The sequence below is a fragment of the Arachis hypogaea genome, chromosome 16 (assembly GCF_003086295.3).
Source record: "Arachis hypogaea cultivar Tifrunner chromosome 16, arahy.Tifrunner.gnm2.J5K5, whole genome shotgun sequence".
NCBI lineage: Eukaryota > Viridiplantae > Streptophyta > Magnoliopsida > Fabales > Fabaceae > Arachis > Arachis hypogaea.
The window spans coordinates 33348733-33356573 of NC_092051.1; the positions used below are offsets into that span (position 1 = coordinate 33348733).

Sequence of the window (7841 nt, forward strand, 5' to 3'; positions counted from 1 at the left end):
ACATATATAAACTACCTAATCCATATTAACACATCAAATGTAACAACTTAATACTCAAACTCATATAATCCAAGAATTTTGAAAGGTTTTGGGATCCCTTACCTTATACGCGACTTGGTTGAACAAAGACCCACAATTTTCTCAAGTTAATTCGAGCCTAAACAGTAAGACATCAAATTTTAACAACCAAAACCCCAAAGTTTCAAAAATCAAAGGAATCGAGATGCTGAGATGAGAATTGAGATTTCTTATCAAGGTTGGTTACCGGGCTTTGTAGAGCTCGACGCCGCGGATGTGTGGCCGCAAACAGTGCGGCGATCGGCGCTCGGAGTTGAAAGAAATGGGAATCTGAAGTGGAATCAAACTTTGTTCCTCGCTCGACACATTTACAACTAACAACATGAAACCCTGACATTCACTTGCACTACAGTTTATTGCAACTGAATTCAAATAGCATCATTTGCCACCACTGGTCCTTCTGACCCTTCTGACATAAATTGCAATGATCATTTAGAACAATCGAGCAATATGTGGTGCTTTGACACCCAATCCAATCCCAACATTAGATTAAGGTCAGTCATCGGCAGGAAAATCAAATCATGAACAAAGATTTGGTGTTCAATTTGAAACAGAACTTGTTGACAACCAAATCTCGTTACGACAACGTCTGAGGCAGGAGTATGCACTTGTAAATCACAGGCTAACATAGTTATTTGCAACCCTAACTCACTAGCTTTATCAAATGATATGAATGAGTGTGACGCTCTAGCGTCGAACAAAGCAATTAAAGTTTTACCCCCAATCTCACAATTACCTCTGATCAGTGTGTCAGACCTTTCAATGCCATCAGTGGACATAGTGAATACCCGTATTTGCTGCTGAACTCTCCCGGTATCCTGTTTCTTCTTTTATGGACAATTCTAAGACTGATGCCCAGCTCCACCATAGAAATAGCACATTGATGAGCGGATAATTTATACGCTTTTTGGCATTGTTTTTAGTATGTTTTTAGTAGAATCTAGTTACTTTTAGGGATGTTTTCATTAGTTTTTATGTTAAATTCACATTTCTGGACTTTACTATGAGTTTTTATGTTTTTATGTGATTTCAGGTATTTTCTATCTGAAATTGAGGGACTTGAGCAAAAATCAGATTCAGAGGTAGAAGAAGGACTGCTGATGCTGTTGGATTCTGACCTCCTTGCACTCAAAGTGGATTTTCTGGAGCTATAGAACTCAAAATGGCGTGCTTCAAATTGCATTGGAAAGTAGACATCCAGGACTTTTCAGCAATGTATAATAGTCTATACTTTGACCGAGTTTAGATGACGTAAAAGGGCGTTGAACGCCAGTTCTACGCTGCTGTCAGGAGTTAAACGCTAGAAACACGTCACAGACCAGAGTTGAACGCCAGAAATACGTTACAACCTGGCGTTCAACTCCAGAAAGAGCCTCTACACGTGTAACATTCAAGCTAAGCCCAAGCACACACCAAGTGGGCCCCGGAAGTGGATTTATGCATCAATTACTTACTTTTGTAAACCCTAGTAACTAGTTTAGTATAAATAGGACTTTTTACTATTGTATTTGACATCTTGGGATGTCTGGTTCTTAGATCATGGGGGCTGGCCATTCGGCCATGCCTGAACCTTTCACTTATGTATTTTCAAACGGTAGAGTTTCTACACTCCATAGATTAAGGTGTGGAGCTCTGCTGTTCCTCATGAATTAATGCAAAGTACTACTGTTTTTCTATTCAATTCAACTTATTTCACTTCTAAGATATTCATTCGCACTTCAACCTGAATGTGATGAACGTGACAATCATCATCATTCCCCCACGAACGCGTGCCTGACAACCACTTCCGTTCCACCTTAGATTGAATGAGTATCTCTTGGATCTCTTAATCAGAATCTTTGTGGTATAAGCTAGATTGATGGCGGCATTCATGAGAATCCGAAAAGTCTAAACCTTGTCTGTGGTATTCCGAGTAGGATTCTGGGATTGAATGACTGTGAAGAACTTCAAACTCGCGAGTTCTGGGCGTAGTGACAAACGCAAAAGGAGAGTGAATCATATTCCAGTATGATCGAGAACCTCAAGATGATTAGCCGTGCTGTGACAGAGCATTTGGACCATTTTCACAAGGGGATAGGATGCAGCCATTGACCACGGTGATGCCTCCAGACGATTAGCCATGCAGTGACAGTGCATCGGACCATTTTCCAGAGAGGATTAAAAGTAGCCATTGACAATGGTGATGTCCTTACATAAAGCCAGCCATGGAAAGGAGTAGGATTGATTGGATGAAGACAGCAGGAAAGCAGAGGTTCAGAGGGACGAACGCATCTCCATACACTTATCTGAAATTCTCACCAATGATATACATAAGTATTTCTATCTTTATTTTCTGTTTATTTTATTATTTATTTTCGAAAACTCCATAATCAATTTTATATCCGCCTAACTGAGATTTACAAGATGACCATAGCTTGCTTCATACCGACAATCTCCGTGGGATCGACCCTTACTCACGTAAGATTTATTACTTGGACGACCCAGTGCACTTGCTGGTTAGTTGTATCGAAGTTGTGAATAAAAAACAATTTATTAAGACGTGCGTACAGAGTTTTTGACGCTGTTGCATGAGATCACAATTTCGTACACCAAGTTTTTGGCGCCGTTGCCGGGGATTATTCGAGTTTGGACAACTGACGGTTCATCTTGTTGCTCAGATTAGGTAATTTTCTTTTTGTTTTATTTTCAAAAATTTTTCAAAATTCTTTCAAAAATTTCTCCTTTGTTTTCGAAAAAAAAAATATAAATGTTTTCAAAAATATATTTTTCTTTAAAATTTTTAAGAATGAATTCTAGAGTTTCATGAAGCATGTTGAAGCCTGGCTGGCTGTAAAGCCATGTCTAATTCTTTTGGATAGGGGCTTCCAACCATCAGCATAGAGGCAAGTTAATTGGAATGTCAGCTGTGGCATGTTTGAGTTACATACTAAAGCTTGGCTGGCTATTAAGCCATGCCTAACCCTCAGATTGGAGCTTTAGAATAAGAGTGCAAGATTTCTGGAATTCATATTAAAAATTTTGGAATCCTTATTTTTCTTTTTCACAAATGATTTTCGAAAAATCCAAAAAAAAAATCATAAAATCATAAAAAACAAAAAAATATTTTGTGTTTCTTGTTTGAGTCTTGAGTCAATTTTTAAGTTTGGTGTCAATTGCATACTCATCTTGCATTTTTCGAAAATTGCATTCATGCATTGCATTCATCATGATCTTCAAGTTGTTCTTGATAAACCTTCTTGATTGATCTTCATATTACATTGTTTTTGTGTTGTATAGTGTTTTTCATATGCATTCTTGAATCCATAGAGTCTAAACATGAAAGATTTCTAAGTTTGGTATCTTGCATGTTTTCTTTGCATTAAAAATTTTTCAAAAATATGTTCTTGATGTTCATCATGATCTTCAAAGTGTTCTTGGTGTTCATCTTGACATTCAGAGCATTCTTGCATGCATTCATTGTTTTGATCCATAACTTTCATGCATTGCATCATTTTCATGTTTTTCTCTCTCATCATTAAAAAATTCAAAAATAAAAAAAAATATCTTCTCCTTTTTCTTCTCATAAATTCGTAAATTTGAGTTGACTTTTTCAAAACTTTTTAAAATTTAGTTGTTTCTCATGAGTCAAATCAAATTTTCAATTTAAAAATCTTATCTTTTTCAAAATCTTTTTCAAAAATCAAATCTTTTTCATTTTTCTTAGTTATTTTCGAAAATTTTAAAAATATTTTTCAAAAATATTTTTCTCATCTTTATCACATAATTTTCGAAAATAACATCATCAATTAATGTTTTGATTCAAAAATTTCAAGTTTGTTACTTACTTGTTAAGAAAGATTCAAACTTTAAGTTCTAGAATCATATTTTGTGATTTCTTATGAATCAAGTCATTAATTGTGATTTTAAAAAATCAAATCTTTTTCAAAACTAATTTCAATTATATCTTTTCAAAAATATCTTTTTATCTTATCTTTTTCAAAATCATATCTTTTTCAAAAATTTGATTTTAAAATATCTTTTCTAACTTCTTATCTTCTTATCTTTTCAAAATTGATTTTCAAAATTTGTTTCAACTAACTAACTAACTTTTTGTTTGTTTCTTATCTTTTTCAAAACTACCTAACTAACTTTCTCTCTCTAATTTTCGAAAATATCTTCCCTCTTTTTCAAAATTTCTTTTTAATTAACTAATTATTTTAAATTTTGATTTTAATTTTCAAAAATTACTACCCTTTTTGAAAAACTATTTTCGAAAATCACTAACTCTTTTTCAAAAATAATTTTCGAAAATTCCCTTTTTCTCTCATCTCCTTCTATTCATTTATTCATCTACTAACACTTCTCTTCATCCCATATCTCTGCTCTCCTCACCCTTGTGTTTCTTTCCTTACATTACATTCTTTTCTTCTTCTTTTCTTCTACCCACATAGGGACCTCTATACTGTGGTAAAAAGGATCCCTATTATTATTTTTCTGTTCTCTCTTTTTCATATGAGCAGGAGCAAGGACAAGAATATTCTTGTTGAAGCAGATCCAGAACCTGAAAGGACTCTGAAGAGGAAACTAAGGGAAGCTAAATTACAACAATCCAGCAAGCACCTTTCAGAAATTTTCGAACAGGAAGAGGAGATGGCAGCCGAAAATAATAATAATGCAAGGAGGATGCTTGGTGACTTTACTGCACCTAATTCCAATTTACATGGAAGAAGCATCTCCATCCCTACCATTGGAGCAAACAATTTTGAACTTAAACCTCAACTAGTTTCTCTGATGCAGCAAAACTGCAAGTTTCATGGACTTCCATCTGAAGATCCTTTTCAGTTCTTAACTGAATTCTTGCAGATCTGTGATACTGTTAAGACTAATGGAGTAGATCCTGAAGTCTACAGGCTCATGCTTTTCCCTTTTGCTATAAGAGACAGAGCTAGAGTGTGGTTGGACTCTCAACCCAAAGATAGCCTGAACTCTTGGGATAAGCTGGTCAAGGCTTTCTTAGCCAAGTTCTTTCCTCCTCAAAAGTTGAGCAAGCTTAGAGTGGATGTTCAAACCTTCAGACAGAAGGAAGGTGAATCCCTCTATGAAGCTTGGGAGAGATACAAGCAACTGACCAAAAAGTGTCCTTCTGACATGCTTTCAGAATGGACCATCCTGGATATATTCTATGATGGTCTATCTGAATTAGCTAAGATGTCATTGGATACTTCTGCAGGTAGATCCGTTCACCTAAAGAAAACACCTGCAGAAGCTCAAGAACTCATTGACATGGTTGCTAATAACCAGTTCATGTACACTTCTGAGAGGAATCCTGTGAGTAATGGGACGCCTCAAAAGAAGGGAGTTCTTGAAATTGATACTCTGAATGCCATATTGGCTCAGAATAAAATATTGACTCAGCAAGTCAATATGATTTCTCAGAGTCTGAATGGAATGCAAGCTGCATCCAACAGTACTCAAGAGGCATCTTCTGAAGAAGAAGCTTATGATCCTGAGAACCCTGCAATAGCAGAGGTGAATTACATGGGTGAACCATATGGAAACACCTATAATCCCTCATGGAGAAATCACCCAAATCTCTCATGGAAGGATCAACAAAAGCCTCAACAGGGCTTTAATAATGGTGGAAGAAAAAGGTTTAGCAATAGCAAACCTTTTCCATCATCCACTCAGCAACAGACAGAGAACTCTGAACAAAATACTTACTAATTTAGCAAACTTAGTCTCTGATCTATCTAAGGCCACTGTGAGTTTCATGAATGAAACAAAGTCCTCCATTAGAAATTTGGAAGCACAAGTGGGCCAGCTGAGTAAAAGAGTCACTGAAATCCCTCCTAGTACTCTCCCAAGCAATACAGAAGAAAATCCAAAAGGAGAGTGCAAGGCCATTGAAATGACCATCATGGCCGAAACCACAAAAGAGGAGGATGACGTGAATCCCAAGGAGGAAGACCTCCTGGGACGTCCAGTGATCAATAAGGAGTTTCCCTCTGAGGAACCAAAGGAATCTGAGATTCATCTAGAGACCATAGAGATTCCAATAAACCTCCTTATGCCATTCATGAGCTCTGATGAGTATTCCTCTTCTGAAGAGAATGAGGATGTTACTAAGGAGCAAGTTACCAAGTACCTTGGTGCAATCATGAAGCTGAATGCCAAATTATTTGGTATTGAGACTTGGGAAGATGAACCTCCCTTGTTCACTAATGAACTAAATGATCTGGATCAACTGACATTGCCTCAGAAGAAACAGGATCCTGGAAAGTTCGTAGTACCTTGTACCATAGGCAACATGATCTTTGAAAAGGCTCTGTGTGACCTTGGTTCAGGGATAAACCTCATGCCCCTCTCTGTAATAGAGAAACTGGGAATCTTTGGGGTGCAAGCTACTAAAATGTCATTAGAGATAGCAGGCAATTCAAGAAAACAGGCTTATGGACAAGTAGAGGACGTGTTAGTAAAGGTTGAAGGCCTTTACATCCCTGCTGATTTTATAGTCCTAGATACTGGGAAGGATGAGGATGAATCCATCATCCTTGGAAGACCCTTCCTAGCCACAGCAAGAGCTGTGATTGATGTTGACAGAGGTGAACTAGTCCTTCAATTGAATGAGGACTCCCTTATGTTTAAAACTCGAGGTCATCCTTCTGTAAACATGGAGAGGAAGCATAAAAAGCTTTTCTCAAGACAGAGTCAACCAGAGCCCCCACAGTAAAACTCTGAATTTGGTGTTGGGAGGCCACAACCAAACTCTAAGTTTGGTGTTGAACTCCCATATCCAAATTCTAAGTTTGGTGTTGGGGAGTCTCAACAATGCTCTGAACATCTGTGAGGCTCCATGAGAGCCCACTGTCAAGCTATTGACATTAAAGAAGTGCTTGTTGGGAGGCAACCCAATTTTTATTTATCTAATTTTATTTTTCTTGTTCTTTCATGTTTTATTAGGTTCATGATCATGTGGAGTCACAAAATAAATATAAAAATTGAAAACGGAATCAAAAACAGCAGAAGAAAAATCACACCCTGGAGGAGGATCTCACTGGCGTTCAACGCCAGAACAGAGCATGGTTCTGGCGCTGAACGCCCAAAATGGGCAGCATCTGGGCGTTTGAATGCCAGAATTGCACCCTGGAGAAGAGCTGGCGCTGAACGCCCAGAACAAGCATGGTTCTGGTGTTCAACGCCAGAAATGGGCAACAAATGAGCATTCAACGCCCAGAACAAGCACCAATCTGGCGCTGAACGCCCAGAGTTGTGTGCAAGGGCATTTTGCATGCCTAATTTGGTGCAAGGTTGTAAATCCTTGAACACCTCAGGATCTGTGGACCCCACATGATCCCCACCTACCTCCACTCACTTCTTCTCTTCCTTATCACCACTTCACCACTCATATCCATCCACTCTTCCCCATAAACCTACCTCATAAACTCCACCTACCTTTAAAATTCAAAATTAATATTCCACCCAAACCCACCCTATATGGCCGAACCTTACCCCCCTCCCTTCCCTATATATAGCCCTCCATTCTTCCTCATTTTCACACAACACAACCCTCTCTTCTCTTCTTGGCCAAAACACGTCTCCCCCCCTCTCTTCCATATTTTCTTCTTCTTCTTCTTCATCTATTCTTTCTTCTCTTGCTCGAGGGCGAGCAATATTCTAAGTTTGGTGTGGTAAAAGCATAAGCTTTTTGTTTTTCCATTACCATTGATGGCACCCAAGACCGGAGAATCCTCTAGAAAAGGGAAAAGGAAGACAAAAGCTTCCAC

The 7841-nt window shown here is 37.8% G+C and overlaps 1 non-coding gene across 1 annotated transcript; it reads right to left on the bottom strand.

Moving 5' to 3' along the window:
* Positions 1-5103: 5103 nt before the first annotated feature.
* LOC112760801 (small nucleolar RNA R71) lies at positions 5104-5211 on the bottom strand. Its single transcript, XR_003181223.1, has one exon. It is a non-coding gene; the product is annotated as a small nucleolar RNA R71 (small nucleolar RNA).
* Between the last annotated feature and the right edge of the window lie 2630 nt (positions 5212-7841).